General features: G+C 37.2%; 1 protein-coding gene across 5 annotated transcripts in view; it reads left to right on the top strand.

Moving 5' to 3' along the window:
* Positions 1-1,147: 1,147 nt before the first annotated feature.
* The window catches only part of Lrfn5 (leucine rich repeat and fibronectin type III domain containing 5), a 279,668-nt gene continuing 254,757 nt past the window's right edge, over positions 1,148-26,058 (top strand). For 3 of the 5 annotated variants that reach the window (XR_013113131.1, XR_013113132.1, XM_076941836.1), the window contains exon 1: positions 1,299-2,770. The gene's annotated coding sequence lies outside the window, so the exon portion shown is untranslated. The other 2 variants (XM_076941835.1, XM_034514646.2) reach the window with 2 other exon arrangements.

The raw sequence follows: 26,058 nt of genomic DNA, 5'->3' as shown, positions 1-26,058 counted from the left end.
GGCTCCTTAGTAGCCAGCATTCTCTTCGCGCCCCCACCCCAACTCCCCGCCCCAAATCTTCCATTCAGGTTTGGTTCAGATTGGTGTCTGAACTGAGAGGGAGGCACAGAAGCCAAAGATCAAGTGCTCATCAAGTCTATTGAAAGGACTGGACTCCGACTATATCCACATACTGAAGGAAGCCTTTAATGATTGTCTTTAGGGGGTTTCTGTGAGCTTCGCTGGGGTCTGAGTCTGGGGATTAACTGGGAATCCTGGCATAATACCAAAAGTAAAACCAGGAAAGTCCCTGCCCAATGTCTCCCCGAGAGGCTTTTCTGCTTTCCTCTGGACCACTCCTCTCTCGGGCTCCACATCCTTCCTCAGTGCAGGTGACCTCGGTGGCCCGGCCTTTCTGCCTACTACTCCGGTAGTGTTAAGCTCCGTACACTAAAATGTGGTTAGCTTACGCCAGGTATCTACCGCTCAGATTCCCCAAAGTAAATGTTCTTCTTGGAATCTGCTTCTATCTGATTCATAAGCAAATCACCCCCTACCGACTAGGGAACACTGGAGACTAGCCTCCCGTGACTGGGAGTTTCATCCAGAAGCTTTCAGACTGGGATTCTTTCCGCCAGGTTGGAGCTAATTACTTCTCTCACAGCCATTAGCAGCCACAGCCTGACGGGGTGACGGGTGACACCCTTTTTTTTTTTTTTTTTTAAATTTAATTTATTATTCCCTTAACCACCAGTCAGTGGGCGACAAGATCCGGCAGTTCATTTCCAACAGAGGGCTGCCCCTGAAGTTCCCCTTTCTCCCTTCGGGTTTTCCACCGCTTCCCCTCCCCCTTTCCTGCAACGCCCCCGCGCCTCCTCTGCTTAGGGATTTGCAGGCATAGCGCTAGCCCTCTCCTTGTGCCAGCGGAAAATCGGTTCTCTGAACACATCCAACCCGAAGTCTCAAAGGCCGAGAGCACAACTGCTACGGCTTGGGGTGTCTTCTGTTTCTAGGGTTCTGGGAGGTGCGGCCGTTCTCGTCACTGCAGCTAGGGACCGGCTCTCGGCCGCGCGCCCGCCGCCGCCGCCGCCGCCGCCGCCGCCTCCATGCTGCAGCGCGGAGCGCAGCTCCTCTGGGCCGGCGTTGCCTGCACGCACCGCGCCGGGGAGCGGCTCTCCCAGGCCTGCCCGGGCGGCGGCTGCCATCCCGGACTGCAGCTTCCCGCCTCGAGCCTGAGCTGAGGACTCAACCCAGGGCCTCAGCCAGCGGGAGGGGCGCCCACCCGCTGTGTGCAGCCGTGCAGGGAGGCGGTGAGCCGGTGCAGAGCGGCCGGAACCCTGTGTGTGTGTGTGTGTGTGTGTGTGTGTGTGTGTGTGTGTGTGTGTGTGTGTGTGTTCGCCTGCGTGCTTTTCTTCTTCCCTTGAAGATGTGAGATGTGAATGGCTTCTCAGCTAGCTGGTCCTTAGGATTCTAGACTTTGTGGAGCTGTGAGCACAACGCACCCATGTAATTCATGTTGTGTGGTCGGTTATCTTAGAAAAAAAAAGGCGCAACTCGACGGGGGTGGGGCAGAACCATGAAACATTCTGGAAAGGAGAAATAGAAGCGGGGGGGGGGATAGAAATATGAATATTGAAAGACCTGAGAAGACTTTTGGGATCTCCCGGCTGGCCCTTCAGTTTTCCAGCACAAATCTGGAGATTTTCCACCTTTTCAAGTCATCTTGGTGTTTCTCTAGTGTTTTGTAAGCCTCTTTCCAGCTAGCTGCGTGTGTGTAAGCGTGTGTTTGTGCGCCTGTGTATGTGCGCGCTCCTATCGGATGCATTTGACAGTCTTTTTTCCAACTGCCCAGAAGCAAACGTGTTAACTCAGAGATGCCCCTCCATACCCAGGTTCTCGCAGAGCGTGGAGGACACCCAGACCCGTTTTCCTGGCTGGATTCTGGGAGGCTGCTGGGCAGTGAACCCAGGTGTATGGATCACTTAATCCAGAGGCTTGGGAAGTGGCTGTATTAACCAGCTTCCAGGTACATCGCAAGGTCAAGAGAGGGACTTGCAGCTGTAATCTTTCCCTGCATCTTGACTTTCCTGTTTTGGTCCGAAGAATATGAATGTGTCTGTCCACTACATTTGAAGCCCAAACTTCAAGCACTCCGAGCTGGTTTACTGTACAAACAAGGTAATGAGGATTGCTTTTCGAACTGCTTAACGAATCTCCGACGCTTCCATAGCCCTTCCAGGACTTCCTTACTCCCCAGCGAAATGTCACCAGCTTTTGAATTCCAAGGATTTGGCTGCAGGAGAACTTGAAGGAAACGTGATCAAAGGGCTATGTGAGAAAGCGACTGCTCTCTTTACTGGTGGGCTGGTGGGCTTCCGGACCGGATCTTGAGAAGGATCAGTACTGTTTCTCCCTCCCGGTGCGGTTCTGGGAGTGCTTGTGCAAGTGTGAGTGCGCGCGCGCCTGGCTGAGAATGTGTGAGTGTGTGTGAGCGTGTCTCTGTGTGTGCGCGGCCGCCCTGCTTCTGCCCGCTCCCCGGGCGCGGAGCCACCGGTTTCATGGGGCGATTTGCGCTGTTTCCCCACCCAGCGCGACCTGCGATCAGCGACGGCAGGGGCAGGAGCCACCTCTCTGACTCCCTAGGATGCGGGTGCTGAGCTATGGCAAAGGGCAGCCAAGTAATGAGCGAGACCCCAGTACGACTGTGAAAGCCACCTGGAGCCACCTTGCCTGGATTTTACCTGCCGGCAGAAAGTCTTCCTATGACCGTCTTTCCCCCTAGAGGCACCAGGTAACAATGAAGGACTACTTGCCTCACCCACTTTCCTTAAGGTCTTGTTTCTAGCATCTTATCTGCATTGCAGGCTACTTTACTTATTAATGTTTTGAAAATCATTAGAAAGGGCTGGGTATCCAAGGGCGCTTGCTCAGTGAGGGGGTATGTAGTTTCTGGTACATAAAACGTAAGCGTATGTCTGGACACTTATTGTGGTAGTGAAATCTATCTATATGTGAATACATCAAGCCCGAGGATAGTTTTTGAAAAGGGCCAGGCTTGTTGAACCTGTCTGAAGGTGCCAGAAATGAACCCTTCATGTTTCCTTCAGGCTATGGTTGCTGCGGACCATTTGGTAGCCAACCCTCCTGATACTGAAGTGAGTGAGATCCTGTGTTTGTTTCCCCGCCCCCACATCTATCAAAGAGCTTTTATTTATTTATTTATTTTTCTCCTGGGGACCCTTTTAGCTCCTGTACCAGGTTGTTTTCCTTCCCTTGTTGTGTACAATCTTCCCAGATCCTTTTAGTACTTGTGAGACTTTGACGTGAAATGGAGTTTTCTTGGGACTTGCTTAGCATGAAAAGGAATTCAGTGTGTGTGTGTGTGTGTGTGTGTGTGTGTGTGTGTGTGTGTGTTGAGACTAGGTGTTTAACTGCCAGGCTTTGATTTGATGTGGCAGAATAGATCCATGAAAGAGGTCGTTTTTATATGTCTAGCAGAATGAGGCCAAAAACCAATAGCCACCACCCAGCTCCAGCCCCAGCCCCAGCCCCAGCCCCAGCCCCAGCCCCAGCCCCAGCCCCAGCCCCAGCCCCAGCCCCAGCCCCAGCCCCAGCCCCAGCCCCAGCTCCAGCCCGAGTGACATCGGCCCTAGCCACACCTGCTTTTGGAGGCGGACAGAGGCTTGTGTCCCAGTGTTGGCTGTTTGTGTACAATAGGTATTTTTGAAAATTCTATCTAGTGCTTTGATTTAAAAACAGATTGGATTTGTGACTGCCTAATTAACATACTGGATCTGATATGTGAAAATGGAGATTCCCTTCACTTGAGGAGGCAGAACAAATTTAGTTAACTTCCAAAGCCCCTTATCCTTGCACCTTGTTCATTCCATCTTCTACCCACACCATCGCCTGTTCCCTACAGAAAATCTCACTTCCTTCTCGAGGGCACTTGAATTAACAACATAAAGCTACTTCCAAAGTAGTCTCTTCAATGTCTAATTCCACAGTGAAGATGGTCTGAAATTTTCAGCTGAGGAGTGCTAGTCTCCCGCCTTCAGAACTGCCTGCTGGCAGCACTCCACATAGGTTTGGCCTGGTGGGTCCCTGGTTCGCTGCTCTAGGAGGCAGAGACAGGGACCGGACCTATGAAGGTGGAGCTGAGTGAGGGGTGGTGTCTTCTGTTCTCTAAAGCTACTTAGGAAGTGCAGGGAGACTGCCTAGTTGTCTTCCATCCCTTTCGCGTTTCTGTAGATATACATATGATGGCATTCGTAGATTACAAGCTAATAGTGTAGCTGCTCTAGTTGTCTCTGCACGCTGACGTCCCAACTCCTCTGGAGTCTAGAATTGCTGCTGCTGCAGCCTTTGCAGGGTGGTGGTGCTACAAGGCCGTGTATGCAGCGGGCTTTGGGGGCTGGGCTCTATCTACCACTGCAGCTGGCAGGTCTGCTTTGACACTACATGGGGCGGGGCTGGAGAGCTCAGCAAGCACCCCGGCAGACAGTGGGGCTCATTGTGGCTGGGGTGGCTGCCCAGGTCTGAAAAAAGGAAGATTGGAGATGAGTAGGGCGGTGGTGTTTGAGCATCTATTATGACTAGATTCCCCCCCACCCCACCCCCCCCACACCTCACTCCCGGTACATATGAATATTCAAGACCATGTGATGAAAGCTGGCTACAAAAATTGTTTGACATTCAAACATTGCATGATTTACCAGGATTGAAATCTTGACGCTCAGTGCATATTTCCTACATACCTACTCTTTCTTTCTCTCCTTCTTTCCCAGATTACATCAGGTCATTTGCAGTCCTGTTTCCACCTTCAGTTAAAACAAACAAACGAACACAAACAACCGGTAGCATATATAATCAACTAATCTTGCACTTCCGACATGAAGTCTAGAAGGGCCACTCTTCATGCACGTTTAGTGTATAACTTCAATTCAGAGGAAGGATATAGAGGTTAACTCAACTCAGACAGTAAGACAATCTTACTGTCTGAGGTCTAATGAGGGAAAAAAGTAAGACAGTCTACTGTCTGAGGTCTAATGAGGAAAAAAAAAAAGTATCATTGCCCAGATTCAGAAAGGTATAATGGAAAATAAAACACTAAAAATAACAATATTTGAAGGAATTAAAGAGAATTTCACCTCAAATGTCTTTTCTTTTCTAATGAGTTTATTTGAAATTTTTTATCATTCTAAAAATCTTACATACAACACTGCCTTAGGTGATAAACATCAAACAGAGAGATGCCTTTTTGTTTCTTGTCCCAAGTTTATTTGGAATATCAACAACAGAATAATTTGCAAGCTGGTTGGTACTTGAAAAATACATATTACCCCATCTCTGTTTCATGTCTCTTTGGCCTTTTCTCACTTTAGGTTTCATCTTTTGCGTCTTTTGCAAGTCAGTTCTCATCTTTGTTCACCCATTCCCCAGGGAAGACAGACAAATCTGTAAACCAGGCTTTAAACGCTCAGAAGCTTAGACAAGTGTTTTGTGGTTTAAAAAGGTCATTCCTTTGTGAGGTAGGTTAAATGTTATGAGGAAATAGAGCTAACATAGGGTCAAGAAATAAAGAAAGGAAGACAAGGAGAAGGGAAGGAAGGAAGGAAGGAAGGAAGGAAGGAAGGAAGGAAGGAAGGAAGGAGGGAGGGAGGGAGGGAGGGAGGGAGGGAGGGAGGGAGGGAGGGAGGAAGGGAGGCAGGCAGGCAGGCAGGCAGGCAGGCAGGCTGGCTAAGGTGCTTCTATCCTGCTTGTTAGGCATTATCCCTAGGCAGAGCTGTTCTGGTTCATTGATGGGTTATGATACTGAGAGCAAGTTTCCCAGCCAGGAACTCCCACTTTACAAATCATTTTTTAGTCATTCCTAATAGGAAAATATGGGAAATATGGGACACACAGGGTCAGAAGGGAGCAGAGAGTCAGCTTGAAAGGAGCTGACACGTGATTTTCATCTGCTAGATGAATTCCTTTCGGTGATTTCCTTTTCTCTTTGAAAAAGTATGACCTTGAACAAGACCTGTATTCTGTGTTTTGCAAACCTCTTTTTTAAAAATGTAATGTATACAGAAGCATTCTCATACATTTCAGCTTTGATCTGAGGCTCCTGAACAGGTTTGTTGAGGGAAAAAAGTTCATCTATTTATGTCTTTTACTGATATCAGCCAAAAGTAAGTTCTTTCCTCTTACTCAGAGAAATAGAAGAGGTGAAGGTATCTGAGGGAGAATGCCCCACCCTTCTTTTTTATTTTTGTGCTATTATTTTTTTTTTCTCTCTTACCATTCAGTAGATTCTTGCTTATCTTCTTGTGTCACTGGTATTTAAGCACAGTCCCATGTTACACCCACCTCCATCTTTCCTGAGGGGACATCATTTCCCTTTGTCCTTTTAAGCCAGTGCACTGCTGCTTGGAGCACTTTTGGCTTGGTGGTTTTGCTGAGTTTTCTAGCTAGTGAAATTAGGACCAAGCTTTCTGCTGACTCTCTTGCTGTGCTGTTATGTGGTAGGGATGAGATGCTTGCTATCTAACAGTGCTGCTGTCTATCAGTGAAACTATTGCACAGCAACTACTCAGGTCTTATTCAGTTGCACTGAAAGCATGTTTTTGATAACACTGAAGAAAGAGGAAGAAGGAAACGCATTTGAAATTTTCTAAAGAATAAACTAGCTAACCTGTTTTTGTATTCTAGTGATTTTGTTTACTCAGAGATGAAACATACTGGTATATTTTTTCAGGTTTTCTTTTTCTTTCCTTCTTTCTTTCTTTCTTTCTTTCTTTCTTTCTTTCTTTCTTTTTGTACAATATAAATAGTTCTAAGCTTTATGGTTCATGGAATGGTAAAGTTTAGAATGAAGACCTCATGCATGTGACTCTAAGATATATCACCACCATATTTTGCTACATCATTCCACTGATCCATGTACACAGTTAAGTTTTGAGAATGGATCCACTTGCTCAGTCTCCATGGCTTATACCCTCATTTGTATGCCTTCCTTTGATCTTAGAACCTAAGGAATTATACTCTATAGATCCTGTGGTGTATGCATGGTGCTGTTAATAAGCTATTGTGTTTATAATTTAAGAAATTCTTTTAGCTAGAGGTAAACCATTTTTATTATATTCCATAATCCTAAATTATACAGTACTATGATGCCCTCAATAAATACAGAGGAAAGAGAATAATTTTATTCAGAAATAGTGCTAAATTTAAACCAATTATTATTATTATTTTTAAAATTCATAGTGTTCTGGCAAACACTGTTCTATCAAAAGGCTTTCCCCCAAGCTATATGACAGTTTAACAGTAATTACGAATGATAGGTAACAAGTGATATAAAATTACAATGTAATTACATGATTATATAAAGTGCACTGAGGCCAAGTAAAGCGCACAAACAGGCTTTAGTATTTAAGCTACATAAAGTATATATAATATTTATCTCAAACTGATTTTGATAATTCATGTTTCTTAACCTACAGGGTTGGGTGGGAAATTACCTTGTTACACAGGAAATGCCAAGGTTACACAGGAAAATGCCAAATGACCAATTTCTTCCTTTCTAGAAAGTAGAAATATATTGCATATTGTGTCTTATACTCCTTTTGAATAATCTTGGCATAAATAAATAAATAAGTTACATAATACATTGCAAACACTTTCAATGGAGTTTTTTAGTTTCTTAGAATTAATGTTACAGTTCCTGTGAATCATGATTGCAGGATTTGGAAAGAAAATTGAATCTATTTTTATATTTTACTACAGAATAGGCCCTAGAAAGGATAAAGTAAGATAAACGATTAAACTTGAGTGCTTTTAGCAAATGTTGGGAAAACTTTCTGAATTCTTAGGAAAAGTTTGACAAAAATAAGACGTTAAGACATTCTCAATCACAACTAGTGTGTTTAATTTAAACAGGAACAGAATCCAAACAACACTGCTTATCTTAACCCACTTGCTTTGCTCTTCTCAGCTCCATTTAAGAAGTGCTAACAGCCCAGGAAGGAACCTTATACTTAGTCTCTAGAGGGCATTCTCTTCTGAATTCTCCATATCAAAGAAGGGCTTTCCCCATGATAAGCACATAGTATCCTTCTGAGCTCACCCCCAGCCTCATGTGCTATCTTGAAACAGATTTTTCTGGACCCCAGTGACATCACCTCCAAAACTATAAGCTATTCACATTAAAGTGATTTACTACTGGAAGCATATTAATTACGTGAAAACTAACTCTTCTTTTCTGGAATCAAGTATTTTTCTCACTTGATTTTTTAAAAATTATTTTTATTAAAAAGAATTTTGAACAATCTAATACAGCTGCTATAACTGACTTTAATACTTGCATGTAATTAAAATAGTATAAAAGCAAAAAGGAGGAGGGGGATGAGATAGGGGGTTTCTAGGGAGGGGAAATGTAAATAAATAAAATATCCAATAAAAAATTTAAAAAAGAAAAAAGCAAGTATATATATTCAAGCAATGTTAAAAGAATTGGGAAGACTTTAATAATACCATGCAAAAGGGGAGGAATTGTACTATACCCAGAATTTTATTAGCCCAGAATATCTGGGCAATGATAAATATCAAATTATTGATTTATATTATTAGTAAACATAAAAACAATAGTAAAAATTTTATGAAATAAAAGTGAAAATATTTACATATCATAAAATTAATTCATGTATATTTACTTCTGAAATAATTTTGTTTAAAATATTGAATGATTTAATTGTTTTCACACAATACAGCAAACTCCTTTAGTTTTTATATTTCATTTACTTTTATTTTACATGTAAGAACTTTTTGTCTGTATGTATGCACATGCAACCTGAATTGTTAATAATGTATACATCAACACTGATGCTTTGTTATGACATATTCACATGCATGAAGACATATTAATACTAAGAGTCACAGATATTTTAATTCACTCACTATGTCCCATTCAACAAAATTTTATCTAATTTAAAATTGAAATTGTCATGTTATTTATAGGAATTATGGGAGACAGGAAGTATCATGTGCTGTGACATTGTGATATTTTTCTAATAACATGAAAGTATTAAACACATAAGTTTGAGATACAATAACTAACTAATATTTGATCCTCTTTTAATGTATATTTTGTAATAGATATGAAAGGAAATAGTGGAGGGATTGGTTTTGTGCCATGGCTATCAAATGATATTTGAATTTTTGTAATTTATGTTTAGTGTTGTGCAATGTAAAATTATAAAATGAGTTTTTATGACTGGAGGCTAAAACTATCTTCTAACAGCTTCTGGGTGATCAAATAGGAGGAACTTTTTTTACATGTTCTCAATCTTATATTCTCTTTCTGGCTTCTATGCCCAGTTTCACTTTGAGTAACCTTTAGTTAATTCAGAATCACTTCATTAAATGTGGTTATTCTATATGTCTATTAACTATGTCATAATGTCATACTTTTGGCATCCTGTACTTTCTAATTAATTTTAGCATAAGGGGAGGTAATTATCATACATAGAAAGCATTATTACTGACACTGGCACTTGGAGCATTAGAAGTGAATGGTTTCAGACCCTCACTCCATAATTTCATTGCTTATATACTCACAAGTTAGAGACAATTTTATTTTATTGCTGTTAACCTTTGTACATTTTGTGCTCAGTAATGTTCAGTATCATTAGTTTGAACAGACTTTTTTGACAGATTCTGGTTTGTTTGTTCCACATGTCATTGAAGCATAGAATCAACGCCAACAACCAAAAAAGATTTTAGTGTAGACATCATTTCTACTTTCGGGACAGAGTAGAGAGAACATACGTTTGCACTTATGTGCTTTCTTTCTACCTAAACTTGAATAGAGCCTTAGAGTCCTTAATGCATACCTTCAAGACAGTGATGAAATGAAACTTACTTCTGCTTCTAAGTTTAGAGTCTAATAAAGTGTCTGATTGTTTTTTTCAATATTCCTATTGCATTCTTTACTTAAAATAGTCGTTACTTAAATATTTCTTACCATACACCATACATATTGCGATGATGTTCTTTATGAGCACCATACAAAACAATGATACAGAGAAAGACAAGAAGTGTATGTTACTCACTCTTAAATGGTTTAGGCAGATATATTTTCTGATATAAACAAGAATGATTATAATCATGTGTCTTTATACTTCTTGATGATTATTTATTTGCTATTTAGTACATTCACAGAAACTCACAACCATGTCTCCCTTAAGATACAAGTCAAATTTTGTAAATACTATTCTGAGAAAGTTTCAGTGTACAGTAACAGCAAGCTGTCTTTCAGAGAGAAAAAAAAAAACGAGAATAAAAATAGTCCCATTGATAACCCATATGTACCTTTTAATTTATTGCCAGACATAGGTGGTTTATTTCTAGAATATTAATTAATTTGTTTATATGGTCTTCTTAAAAATAAAATCAGCAACTGGGCTCCAAGCAGCCTCTTCAGCTTCCTTATGAAATGAGTTCTTTTCTAACAAGGTGAGAGAAATTGGAACAAGAAGTGATACTGAATCTTCCCTTTCCTACTATCCCTGAAGAGATACTGACTATGGACCATAATCTTGCATGCTATTCTTTTACTCTTAAAAGGTTTTACTTATAATATAATGCAAATAGTTATCAAAATTGACACCTCAAATGTGCATATAGCCAATTGTTTCTCAATGCCTCCTTGTCACCATTGTATAAGCTCATGATTGCAAAGGGTCTTCACGGGCCATTCCATTACATGCTCCAAGAAAATTACCCTAATTTTTCTTTTCCTTCTGCCTTAACTACATGATTTTTATTTAATTTTCCCCCTAATGTGTGTATATTTTCAGTCTATCTGTGTCACTTTTTAACTTCCAAATAACATTTTATTAATAAAATAGCACAACTGTTGTATATGAGAGAGCCCCAGGCTTAGTAAAAGTCTTAAGCATTCCTCTGAAGCAACACATGTCCTTTGAGGTCATATAGCTTATAAGTGAGTCACTGGAAAATACTAACTTATCATAGGCGTTATGTAGTAGATAAAATTCAGCATCATCACGTGGCCTTGTCCTCCTGCTCCTCTGCATTAACTGCTGTTGATTTCTACTTTTACTTCATACTGTGGACCTACAGCTTCATCATGACCATCTCAATTGTTAACACATCCAAACGGAAACTCAAAGCATTTGATTTTAGGTGGCCACAGTATGAAACTAATAGATAAGAAGATTGGAACTCAAAGATAAGTACTTACGATCCTAAGAAGTGAGCTGACTTCTATTTCTGGGGTTTTCTCCTGTATCCTACCTCTCATGATAGTTTGGTAAGGGTTACACATGTATGTTCTCCTTATCTCATTCTTTGATGAGGCCATAGTTTGAATATACAAAAAAAATCTTTATTTCTTTTGCTTTTATATCAGTTTGTAACCTGCCATTTTTTTTAAATTTATATGTCTATGAAAGACTTTATGATTATCCATTGTGTATTTAGAATTTGCTATCTCGGGGAATTCTCATCCTAATTTAAGTTATGAATATATGCTAAAACATATTTTCAAACTATTTGAATTTCAAATCCACATCTCCCAAAGGGTTGTACAAGCTATTGTAGAGTCACACGTATGTCACAGGTGGTTGAAAGAAAATATTTCCTATTAACTTATTCCTAGAACAGAAGAATCAGAGAATTTAAGATGAGATGGGACTTATAGCATATATATCTGTCATTAAAATACTGGCCTCTGTGTAACCATGGCCTGCACTTGACTTGGCCTTCTTTTCCCTTTGCGCTGAGATTGGTGCAGGCTATCAAAGCCATCTTTAGTGAGTGTTCAGGTTTAACTCCTATTATGTTTTTCTCTTTGATCTAAAACTAGAGAAGAGTCCAGTAATAAAGTAATTTCCTTATATTGAATAATTGATTCTGAAGATAATTTGTCAAAGTCTGTTCATAAATTTTAGGAATTTTAAAGACAGATGACCTCTAAAATAAATCCTCTGGTGTGAACTGATTTGGAAATCTACATCCTTTCATCTGGAGAAATGAAAATGCCCTCCAGCCTTTGTAATCTTACTGAGAATTTGCTTCCTTTCCTTTTGAATCAACATTGACCTGTACCTTACTTTTTGAACCTGGGTGTAGCAGAAGTGCTAGAGAACAGTTTACAACCAAGTCATGTCAAGAAAATGTGGTTTTCACTTTTTCCCCCTCTGGAAAAATATTCCTAATATGTAAAGAAACCCGATAGTTATGTTCCTCTGTTGAGGTACAGTAGCCCATACAGCATCCAGCATCAATAGCCAGGCACATTGATGAGGCCACCTGAGAGCATCCAGACACAATTGAGCCTTGATAATTATAGTCACATGAATAACCTGTACTGCGGGAAGCAGAAGAACCAGCTAGCAAGCTGAGTCAAAACAAAATCATTTACTGACAAGTCATGAACAATGAAAATGGGTGTTACTTTTAACCGCTGCATTATGAAGTAGAAATTGATTTCTGAGATGTGTGCCCTGGGTAACAGAGCTGTTAGTCAGACACCATGAGTTTTTGGAAGGAAAAAAAATATCATCTTTGAAAAAAAATCTTTTCAACAAGTGTTTACTTAAAATTTGCCTCCTGTAGGCATTCTGCCTTCAGTCTGTGGTTTAATATATTTAGGAGAAAGAATGTTTTTCTCTTTCTAAACTTTTAGGAGTGCTTGTTGATTCTACAATAGATTCCTTGTCTAAGATGTTTCTTAGTGTTGCCGAATATGCACAACAATTGCAATCTTCTTCATTGTAATGCAGCCACCTATAACTGCATGTGAGAAGCTTCCGTGAAAGGGTCATCAGCTTTCAGCTAGGTCCCTGACATCAATATAATACTTAGGAAAAAGTGAGTCTTGTTTCTCCATGTTGCATCAAGCTTGATTTAGTCTAGTTTGACATTTTTGTTGTCAAAATTACATGATTTTACTTTTTTTCTAATTTTTCTCCAGTAATTCATATTTACTAATTATTTCTTCAGTAAATATATGCTGGAATTTCAATGTTTAATTATTATTTAAAGTTATTTTATAATGTTTTCAATAACATATTTAACTAAATTTCCTGAAATTCTCATAATTTATAGATACAATAAGCTATGGAGTTTAGGTCATAGAGAAGTTTATATAAATTATTTTATAATAATTAGTATAATTGATTTATATATCATAATTAAAATCGGTATTGTCATAGTTCATTTTTTTTCATCTTGGTAAACAAAGTATGTTTGTAAAGAAATGCATGAAATTATATTTCATGCTTTTGTCATTTCTTTCAATGATAAATTTGAAAGGTTTTTTATTATAATGAATGTGGAATATTTGATTACAGTCTTTACTATTTCTTACTGTGGTTTTAAATTGTAATATTAGATAAAGTGATGTTAAACTACTATTTGATATTTCTATTAGCATTGAATTCTAAAATAGTAAAGTGTATGTTCTATATATTTCTTACGTCATTATATATACAAATTGATTTTGTAACTTTATATGAATTAGGTTCTTCATCTTCAGTATGGGGCCAATACTGTTACTTACCTTAAAGTCTTAGATGAAAAATAATGAATTCTATTAATTTCTTACACTAACTCCCCAATAACTGAATGAAACCACCAATTACTGCTAATAAATTTCATAAAAATTATGACCTTATATACAGAAGCAATGCAATTACTTTCATAATCATTGCACATTTGTTGAATTGAGGAGGCAATGTGGTTGGACTTTTAGCTTAGGCTGTGATTTTTGGTTTGTTTGACTCTTTATTGCAAGTACCTTGCTTTTTTGACAAAACTCAGGGAAAAAAAAGCCTTTTAGAATAATATCAAGAAGGATTTTGCTTTCCAGATTTAATACATAACTTTGTTTTTTAAAAATAGGTTTAAATATAAAGATTGTGGAAGTCCAATGTAATTAACTATTGTTAAGTTAGTTGGGATAAAAATTTAAAAGGAACATCTTAAATTGTTTGTGATTCTTAGGGCATGGCCAGATAAGCTAAAGATAGCAACTATTTTATATGCTGTTTATGTCTTTGAAGTTTTTCCGGGAATTTTTTTTTTTTTTGAAGGAAAAAGAACATATGTATAGAATTAAAGAGATGAATCTATATAGGGTAGTTTAGGAACAGTAATTTTCAAGGAAAATATGACTCTTTTTTTCGGTTTATGCTCAATAAATTTTACAGAAATAAATAACTTCTGTTCTGTTATTATTCATGAAAGTGGGCTATAATTTAGCACACTTGGGCTAACTGTTCTTATGATTGTCTCTTTAAACCTCTCCTTTTATCTTGTGATGTCTTTAATTGAAGGCTGAAATACCTATCTGAGGATCCATATGATTATATAATTTTAGCACATATTCTTCATTGACATAAAATTGATAAATCAATATGTCTAATGCTTGAATTTATCCAGTAAAGAAAGTTCCTTTAATTCCAATTTTTTTTGACATTATATTTTTAAAATGTGGGTTAATTAATTATCAATGATGAATTTTTGTTCAGGTAAGAAAGGAGATTAGAAAGAATTTTGAAGGTAAGGCAGAATCTCAGTGAAATATATCAATCTTACTGGAAAATATGTCCCTTGGATGTGCTGGTTGATTAAATGAATTGACATTTGCTTTGATGTCATGTGCATTTTAACATATTGGCTTTAGCAGGTGGTATAAAGCATAAAATTTATTTATATACAGCAGGAAGAAGTAAGTTTTCTTTTATAATCACAATCAATATGTTGATATTTACACTTAATGATGATATTTATAACCTTTTAATTTGAGTAGTACACACAAACCAACATACACAAACACACATGTAGGCACACACACACACACACACACACAAACACACACACAGTCCTCATCCTTGAACTATGGGGGGTAACTTTTTAAAAACAGTGTAGTTTGCCCCTCTCCTGGATAATTACATTATCTCTCTCCTTCCATGTTTCCCTTCAATTCTTCACATGTTCCAAGTCTTAGAATTGAGTATATTATTTAAAATATCTGTAGATATCAGAAAAGTATGAGGAAATCATTCTTTCGGGGTGGAGGAGGGGGTGGGGAGAGCAGTAGAAACCGGACAAGTGATTTGAAGGGAGAAATGGAAGAATGGGGGTATTCGACTAGGAACAGAAAAGGAGTAAAGAGAAATTTACAAACACTGGTATTTTAGAAGGGAGGAAAGAGAGTGAATTGCAGTGTTCTTCTGAAGGCTTTTCCTCTTGTCTCTTTTCATATACCATTTGTAAAATGTCACTAGTGTTTGGAATAAGAATTGTCAGCTTCTTGAGCTGACTTCAGACATGATAAGAAAGTTTTCTTGGCTAGTATAATAAGTAGAGGTGTCTTTGATGCTTCTTAGATGGAAAGCATTCATTCAAATTAGATGTATTTGGAAGTATCACTCCTTTTAACAAGTTGTTTTAATCAAATGATTATATAAACTTGCAACTTACTGTATTTACAATGTAATGACTAAGGAGAAATTCAGAGCAAGGTGCAAAATGAGACTGATAAGTATGTTGGTAGGTCTAAGCTGGTTGGGATTCAGAGTAAGTAACCACAGTTTTATAACATAAGATTTTGCTTTCAGTATCTAGGCTTATGGGGACTCATTTAGCAGCAAGAGATTCTTGATGCTTTTCCCATAAGAGATGGAACCTCTTGGTGCTCAGCATGGCAAGGGGAGTCTTGCAGCAGTGCATGGCTCAGCTTTGGAGTCATTGAAAGGCAAAAAGCAGTCTTTGAACTGGCTTTACTCTTTCGTGCTTTCTCTCTGAGATGGGGACACAATGGCAAGATAACTTCACATCATCACAATATAGCACCGAGGCAGAAGGAGAAAGACAAAGAGAGGAAGGAAAGAAGAGTAGTGCCAGAAAAATGCAGGAAGTTACCTTGCCACGGTCCCCAAAAATGTCCTCTTCATCTCTAGTTCTGTGACTTCCATGTTCTGTAATCACAGAATTTGGAAGGAACCAAGGTGCTGCAAATTGAGCTTTCCTCTTCCTTCATTTCCATTTATCTTTCCATCTCTGTTTTTAATTTTTACTTCTCTTCTTTTTTTTTTTCTTCAGAATTGTTTTCTATAAAAGACCACTCCTGTTTTACAGTGAAATTGAAAAGAGAGTAAAACTTTGGTCAAATGTTAATATTTTGCTTTGATTGTAAGTGTTGCCTGATTGAAGATGCCCTAGCAAGCTCTGCTATTTTAGAGACACAAATTGGAATTTGTCAAGCCAATCTTATTGTAAAATTTTGGAAGTGAGTAGGTTTAAATAAATTTCATCCCAAATGAAGTTATATGTGTTTGGTTTCATTGAGAAATTAATTAAACCCTGCACTATTCATTAAGCCTTGCTTTGCCCCACTATGTGAGTGTACTAACAGCCTATTCACATATCTATCATCTACTTATCTTCCATCCAGCTACTGCACAATCTCATGTAACTCATTTAGTTAAAGATTCTATTCTATATATAGAATAAATAGAAATCATTTAGATGCTGTTTCATGATCATAATTTATTTCTCATGATTCTGCAAGATAAAAATTTTTCATTTTTAGGTGTCCAACAACTTTTATTTTCATAAAAACAAGTTCCTTCATGATTTTGTATTATCATTTAATCTTAAGAAAAGTGCCAACATAAGCAAGGTTTGAAGAGAGACAAGCAATCGCTTTCTGTTGAATTTCTGAAAAGAAAATTCAAACCTTAATGATGGCAGAAGCTGAGGGATTCCACAAGCCCTGCCTTACATAGCTGAGCTCTGACTTCTGATTTAAGCCCAAGAGCACATAATAACTTCAGTGGTTTAATAATAATAATAATAATAATAATAATAATAATAATAATAATAATAATAATACACTCTAACAAATTAACTGTCAGCTAAAACTAGGACATGTAGTGAATTTACAAGTAAAACTGTCTCTGTTTGAGTTTGTAGTTAAATGGCATATCTAAGAAGTATTAAAGAATGGCTCAGCAGTTAAGAGCACTGACTGCTCCTTCAGAGGTCCTGAGTTCATTTCCCAGCAACCACATGGAGGCTCACAACCATGTATAATGGGCATCCTAAGTTGTCTGAAGACAGTGACAGTATACACATACATGAAATAAATAAATAAATCTTTTAAAAAAGAAGTAATAAAACATACCAATGGAACATGGAACTCTATCATAATGCAGATTCTGGTATGTGTAACTCATATTTAGTGGGTTGAGGAGGACTTAATAATAAATATCTATCATTATTACTGTAAACTGCACATGAAAATAAAATGAGACAGTGTCTTGATTGTCTTGCCTTATCTGTTAGAGTATAACTTATCAATTTTACATTTTAAATGCACTCATCACAGTTGAAAGAGATCTTACATCATCTAACAGTTGACTCTGTATCTTTATCTTGGTGCAGTTTAGTATTATGGAGGTAAAAGTGTGTAAGCTCCCTTTTTGGTGTTATCTTTTAGTCAAAGAATTCTATACTTATTAAAAAATTATGATGAGATTCAAGATATATATTCTATATAGGACGGCAGTTGATGGCAGTCTTTAATAGAATGACACAATGCAGTTTACCATGTTTAGTGTAATATAATATGTTGAATAATATGTTAATTATAAGCTTCAAAATGATCAAGAAGGAAGTGATTCCTGGACCTGTTAATATTAAATATTTTGAGGTATCATGTCATGAAATGCAAACATTCAAATTTTGAAATAATATCTCCTATTTTTTATAGTGCACATATCATATATTTTGTTAGATAAGCATACTTTAGAATATCAAACGTTTTAACTGTAGATTAGGTATTATATTCATAATCTTTTAAATTGATTTGGATTAAAATTTAAGTTACTGCTTGTTTTTCTGCAGTTAATTCTATTAAAGAAATTTCATTGCTATTATTTGACTAGATCTAAAAACATACCGCTCATAACTTTGAACAAGGAGTATGTGCTGTAATTGATACCATCATTTATAATCTATTCTAGATGAGTCTTTGGAAGAGGAAAACATTGAGCAGGAAGGTTATCAGCAAAAATAGAACACAGCAAGTAATATAAAAATAGCATTCTCCTCCCTGTCTCTTTCAATCTGGGTAAAACATTCACCCTATCATTTTATACAGGCTCGAAAAGTGCTATTAAAGACTCACTTTTTATTGAGGTAACTCTGAGCTATTTTAAATATAACTAATACCAGACTACAGTGATATGATATTTTGTTTAAATAGTGGTTGAATTCTCAAACACTTACTCTGTATCACTGCTCCAAACCTTAACTTGAGTAAGGCTTCTGACTAAACTAATACGAATAGAGAGAAAACAAAGAAGCAAAAATAAAAACAAAAACAAATAACCAAATAAAAACAAAACAATGAATCTTATCTCCTTTCATATGCTATTTTACCGTTCACACAAATTTTTATAGTTTTACTAATTCTATTATTTTAAAATTTTATTTGAAGTGTAATAATCAACTGTTTTTTTTCTTTTTCTCAGTTTTATCCTGAGTATTTTTCTGAGAATACATTCTTAAATATTCTGTTTTATATTTGATAGAATCTCGCTATGCTAATCAAGCAAGGTAACCTGAATTGTCTGATTTTGAACTCACAGTTATTACCTCAGCCTCTTCAGTGCTGGGATTTTAGACATGTGCCACCATGCCTGCCTTTGGATAAAAAAAATTTTAATTACCAGCAATCAGTTGTCAGTTTAGTAGTTAATGAAGCAACTTTAAAGATTTTATATGTATACACACACACACACACATACATATATGTCACACACACATACAGATATATATCCTACATACACACACACACACATGCACACGCACATGTACACACACACATACACATATCAGAGGACAAATTAGTTTATGGTTCAGTTTGCTCCTTGCTCCTTTGTGTGGCTTCTGAGAATGGAACTCAGATGGCCATTCCATCATCATCTGTGCAGCAAATGCTTCGTACACCAAGCCAGTCCACTGGCTCCACAAGTTTTCATACTGCTGATTGCTTTTTATACATTTGTCATAACTTAGAGATGGGTATTTTAAGGTATATTAATGAACTAAAAAGCATTGTTCTGTTACAGATTTGTGATTTGATATAGCCCTTTATATTTAACTTATGCATTACCTTCATTTATTTTGATTTGAAATCAAAGTTTGACTTTGGAATTTATTTTATTAACATAGTTGCCTAAGAAGTTATTATGATGAAGCTTATAATAACAAAATACACTTTATAAACTGTATAATAATTTAAACTTTAATCAATAACAAATGCATTTTGTAATCAAATATGGTATTTTTCCTTAGATAAATACATAGTTCCAAAGTATAAGTATCCATGAAAAATAGAAGCTTTGGTTTACATAATGTTGTATTCCTTGTGTAAAATTACATATTTATGCATAGGCAGATATGTATTAATACATATTTATGATAGACAACAAACACTTAGAAAATTAGACAATGCTTCTCTCTGTAATGAGAAAGTTGTGATAATTTTGTTTTTTATATTTTTCAAACTTTCCCCTTTATGTGTATAATACTAATCTGACTACCTAAAAATTCATAGTAATAATTCAAGTGTATTTTCATAGATGATATTACATAATAAAATATGTTTTTCTCAATAATAATGAAAGGCTAGTATATATTATGTATTTACGTACCAGCTACAATGTCAACCCATAACTGATTGTGGACAGGAACAGTTTTGTGCGAGCACAGTGCAGGTATCAACTACTCTGGCTATAGAAACTCCTATAAAAGGCAACATTTAATTAAGGGTGGATTACAGGTTCTATACATTATCATAACGTTGCAAAACATGGAAATATCCAGGCAGGCATGGCACTGGAAAAGCTGAGAATTGTACATCTTTTTCCAAAAGCAACCAGGACAAAACTGACCTTCTCAGGCAGCTAGGAAAATGCTCTCTACTGCATGTGTGGAGATTGAGCATAGGAGGAGAACTCCAAAGCCCTCCCCTAGGGTGACATATTTTCTCCAACAAGGTCACACCCACTAACAGTACCATTCCCTATGGGTCTATCATATTTCAAAACATCAAAATCTACTCCCTTGCGTCCATAGATTGTTCAAACACACGAGTCTATTGGAACCATACCTAGCCATAGCATAATGCAAAATACATTTAGTCTAATTTTGAAAATCCCCATAGTCTATCATAGTATCCAAAGTTCAAAGTCTCTTCTGAAATTCATACAATCTATTTACTGTACTCCTCTATAAAATCAAAATTAAAAAGTAGATTACATATTTCCAACATACCATGACACATGATATAGATTACCATTCTGAAACATCATAGTGAAGAAATATTTTACTAAAGCAAGACCAAAAACTAGCTGAGCAAACTCCAAACTCCAAGTCTCCATGCCTGAGGTTAGAGAATTCCTCAGATCTCTAACTCCTTTATTCTTGTTAGCTGCTGTTGGCAGATCTGGCATTTAGCATCAACAGACTTTGTTCTTTTGGGCTGATTCCATTTCCTGTTTGAAGGTTTTCTTGGCAGGTTCCATAGCATTGACATCTCTAATATTTTGGGGTTATCCAAGGCAACTTCAACTTTATAGCTTCTTGCCCCAATGTCTGGAACCTGAGAGTTATCTTCTGAACTCCAAAAAAGGGCTTGAATCACATCTCTAATTCTGCTCTCTCCAGCACTCTAGGTTCTGGTTGACTCTACTCCACTGCTGCTGTTGTTCTTGGTGATCATCCCATGGCATTGGCATCTCCAATTTACTGGAGTCCTTCACAGCAACTGGGATTCACTGATAGCCTCGCATAGGCTCCCTTCATAATGCCAAGCCTCAAATCCTTTGTCTGATCCATTCAGTCCTGCAACTGACTCTACACATTCACCAATGGCCTTCCATGACCTCTCACAGTGCCAAGCCTCAGGTGCTCTCCATGACTTCTTCATGCCTTCAAAATCAGTACCACTTGGTTGATTCTTACTCATTACCAAGGCCCGCTACACCATGAGGTACAACCTTGGCTATCTCTGGAATAAAGATTCTTTGTTCTTTCAGGAAACACTTCCCCAAAGATTTCACATCACTAATGCTGGTCTAGTCTTATTCACTATTAATTTTTTAGCTCTTGCTAATCAGCATAAATTATACCAGTAACTCTTTCTATTCTTGACTGTAAAACCAGAGTCACATGGCTGAAGGTGTCAAGTTTTGTTGCTTGCTGAGGATGGAACATGGCCTCCTTGTTATATTATTACATCATCACAAGCTTTCTGTTTTCCAACTCTTTCACTGCTTAAGCTTTGGTGCCTTGGAACTTGTTCTGTATACTGACCTTGAACTCAGAGATCTTCATGGCTCTGTCTTTGAATGCCAGGATTAATGGTGTGTACCACCACACCTGGACTTAAGCTGTTCTTTACCCAGAACTTGCTCTATACCAGGCTTATTTTGAACGCAGAGATCTGCTTGCTCATGTCTTCAAGGATTAAAAGTGTACGATCATGCCTGAACATAAGCTTTTCAGTTTAGACCTTAATCAAATTGAAAACTTAGAATACACACCACAATTCATTTTTTGTCAATTTGATACGTAATCATATGTCCAAATAAAAACAATAACCAAGTCATAATAGTGCTTATCATGATATAACTTTTCTTTGCATAACTCCTAACCCATGAGTTTAGTTGGGTGGGATCTTGCCCTGAGGTCATCACTCCCTTAATTCCATGTAATATTCTTGAACACAGGATTTCGCTTAATTTGACTTCCAAGTGACCCATTATTCTTTGAAAAATATGGTTTTGTATGTTTGTTTGTTTGCTTGCTTTTCCTATCTTGGCTTGCTATGCTTAATCAAAACTATTCATGAGAGTAAACTACAACACAGTCTAAACGTTGTTGATTTGAGACTACCTCTGCCAAGGCAATCAATCTGATGAATCTGTTCACCTTAGCCTCAAACAGACCTTTGGACAAGGACAAAAGCAACAGTATTCTTTACTACAATATCACAAGAGTACAAAATACTGAAGATTTTCTCCTTTGAAACATCTAGAGCCATAAGGCCTCCACAGTTCAAATAATCCTTAGCACCGCTGTCTTCCTACTCCTAATAAAATGGTCTATTAAGCATCCCCACTAGGATGGTCCACTTAAAGCATTCCATTGCTTTCCAAATCCAAAGTCCCCAAATTCACATCCTTCCAAACAAAAGCATGGTCAGTCCTATCACAGCAATACCTCAATCCCTGCTACCAACTTCTGTGTTAGTGAGGGTTTCATAGCTGTGAAGAGATACCACGACCAAGGCATCTCTTATAAAGGACATTTAATTGGGATTGCCTTACAGGTCCAGTGGTTTAATACATTATCATCAAGGTGTGGAAGGCATGGCAACATCCAGACAGGTATGGCTCTGGAGGAACTGCGAGTTCTACATCTTTTTCCAAAGGCAACCAGGAAAAGACTGGCATCCCCAGGCAGCTAAGAGAAAGCTCTCTTCCTCAATGGGTAGAGTGTGAGCATAGGAAAAGACCTCCCAGTAACTCATTTCCTTCAACAAGGCCACACCTCCTAACAGTACCATTCACTATGGGCTGAGCATAATCACAACTGCACATTGACTAAAGAATATCAGGTTAAGAGTTCTCTGTAAATTTTATACATTTATTTACCCTTTAAAAAGAAACAATAAAGTGTACTTATATTTTATTTATACAATTGACAATAATATTATATATTAGGAATTAATTTTATTGCAAATGAAAACATTTTTTTCAGTATTATAATTTTATATTTTTACTGAAAAGTAATTTCCAAGTTGCTTAGTTAATTTTTTCTGGTTTTCCTTTCCTCAGCTGCTCATGTGGTATTTGGTTTATGTTCTAGACAGAAGCTGCTGTATAAGTGTTTGGGCTATCTGCTGTATCAGCTCTTGGTCCCTATAGTCTCTCTATACAAGCCTGTATGTTCCTCAGTGAGCTACTAAGAAGACTATTTTTTTTAAAGTGAAAAAATACAGAAGAAAAATCTCTCCAGTCTGAGACTCTTCTTAGGTAGTCACATTTTGTGTCTTTAACCTATGGATACATTCATTTAACAAGTGTTTATTGATAATTTTTTTAATATATATCACACATACATAGTGTTAGGAGATGAAGTAAGAGTAGTAAATGAGAAGTCCATACTTGCTGGACTTGTTGAGAGTGGCAGATTAGTAGGTGTAGAGAGTCTTAAAATTTGATGCAGTATTAACTATGAATGCTGTGTCTGCCTCTGCACATGGTAGAACTATTATAATATGAGACATACATGTTCTTCCCAGTGTAGGTGAAGATTCCAACCATGAAGCTTCTTCTGAATCTACATCACCCTATCTTCTCCATGCTTTACACATAGTACATGTTAGATTACAGTTGAATAAGGCTGCTTTTCTGCCTTGTAAATTCCCATTTAAGCGAACTGCTGTAGCTAAGTTGTGAAGCTGGGCTTCTTTTCATCTGTGTTTAAAACATAGACACGCACACATTTATACACACATACATACACACATACAAGCACCCCCACACATACACAGACCATAGAGAAAGAGAGAGAGAGAGAGAGAGAGAGAGAGAGAGAGAGAGAGAGAGAGAGAGAGAGAGAGAGAGAGAGAGTTTTAAGAATAGAAGAGATGCCATTTGTCGAATTTGCAGATTTGCAGATTTTCGTTAAGGGGATTTTCCTGTGTTTTCTCCCGTTTCAATGATATAGCTCAAGTGCTGAGCTGAAAACTCTATTTGAATGATACTCCCTGTTAGTCAAAACACATTGCTTTATGGTTGTGTCTTATATTAGACAATCTACTCAACAACAGAGCCTGGGGTTTTACTCAACAATCAACTTCATGCTCGCGTATTTCTGGCTACGCTTCCACACTGCTTTATGGCCATAGAAGAGTTTCGTATTGCTCATTTATAGAATAATTTCCTTGTTTTACTTCTGCTCACTCTGTCACATATTCAAATGTCTTCACAGCTTATTTAGATTAGAAAAAAACCTGCAGTCTTATTCTCTGAAAACTATTTGTTAATTGAATCGTCAGTGTAGCTAACGCTGCCTTGTCCAAGCATTACTAAATTGTTTGAGGGTGTCTAAACATTCTGAGCTAATGCATTTCCCAGTGTCTTGGCTTTTTATTTTTCCTAATGTTCTATTTTTGCCTCATCTTCTCGATTTCATTCAAAAATATTTCTAAATATTCCTTTTTGAAGATGGCCTCTCTGGTATTTTTAGTGGATGTCAGAGTCATATATTTTTACTCTCACACACAAAGCATGTGCATGTGTAGGCAATGGGGCCAAAAAGTCAAGCTTCTCATGTTGTGGATGTACTTCCAGGTCCTTTTGATTGGCATTTTTTTTTCTGTAGGCACCATTTATTGTGTAGTGGCCAATCTTTGTCAGGGTATTTTGTCTTTATCACTGCATGAGTGATTATAATGACCCAGTGTATGTCTTTCTCTTTATGCATCTTTGATACCAGTTCTTTTAAGTGCCTGATAAATATGCCTCTAAATGTGTTTTATCTTGGTTCTTAGACTAGTTTTAAGTGTTATGAGACTGGATCAATCAATTACTTTGCTTAGAAAACCAGTGCCAGGTATTAATGGCATAAAACTGCCAACAGTTTTCTCCGATTCCTCCAAATCAATTGCAATTAAGAAAATATTTACTTGAATTTTTATTTAAGAAAAATTTAAATACAGAACTAGAAAGTAACTAAGAAAATACAAGTAATAGTAAAGTGAGAAAATCTTTTGAATTAAATAAACTTAAAACAACACCATCTCCTGCCCTCCAGAGCTTTCCAAATTCAACACAACAATTTGTCTAGTAAAGTCAATAACAATAACATAATATTTTTCTTGTGGTCTCATCATAAGTTTCTCAACTCTATGTACTCCCTTGGGTTTTTTTCTTCCTGATCTTTAGCTCTTATATACGTTCTTCCTCTTCAAATCTAGCTTTTCCTTCTGAACCCATTTCAGAAGAATATGAGAAACCTTTTTTTTGAATATGAGAAACCTTTTTTTAATTTAATTTTATTTTTTTGTCTGTACAGCATGGGTCAATGCTGCTGATGTCCTATTCTATTCTTCCCATTTCTTTAAAAGGAGACAAACAATAAAGAAACAATAAATAGGTAATGATAAGTACATTGAAAAAAAAAACATGCCAAATGACCTATAGAATGGCTAGATAGGGAGGACTGATGCATTATTAAGCTTGATCAGGAACACATCATTTCTTTGATAGGACTTTTTTTTTGATAAAAGGAGGTTGAAAGAGTAATCTCTGAGGGTAAGCAGGAGAGTAAACTAAAGGAAGAACCCTTGAGCACACCAGCTGCATACGTTTATAAAATAGCCAAGTAACGTGTCTCTGCAGACTGAGGAGAGTAAGCCATGGATGTCAGCCCATGGGTGCTGTCTTTTAATGTGGTAGAGACCTTAGGAAAGAGATGTCTGAGCAATCATAAGCTGAACTGATGTCTGTTACAAAGAGCTGTTATATAGTCACCAGTAGAAAGTATAATCTCCAGTGATAGAGACTGGCAGTGTGTGGAATCAGGAGTCTACAATGGAATCTGGCTAGAGTCAGGGAAAATCTTGTGAAATAAGAAAGGTTATTCTGTTTTCTAAAGGAAGATAAATGTTAAAAACAGTAATGCTGCTAGAATGAATTTTTAGATTTAAAATTATTATATTTTCAAAAAAATGTTTTATTATTTGAGAATCTTGTACAATACATTTTTTATCATATATTTGTCTGCCTTCCCAGCTCATTCCAGATCTTTCTGCAGCTCCCTACTTCAACTTCTTATTTGTGCATTCTCCATCTCCCTTCCCCCTCTGTCTCTTTACTTCTCCCTGTCTGTCTGTCTGTCTGTCTGCAACATGGATCCTTTCCTGGAGTGAACTATGTAATATGTGTCACTCCTTTGAAGAAAACTGACATGCTGTCTTCAGGC

Source organism: Arvicanthis niloticus, chromosome 11 (assembly GCF_011762505.2).
Source record: "Arvicanthis niloticus isolate mArvNil1 chromosome 11, mArvNil1.pat.X, whole genome shotgun sequence".
NCBI lineage: Eukaryota > Metazoa > Chordata > Mammalia > Rodentia > Muridae > Arvicanthis > Arvicanthis niloticus.
Note: the sequence above shows the minus strand (reverse complement) of the source record. Positions and strands in the feature narration are given on the sequence as shown.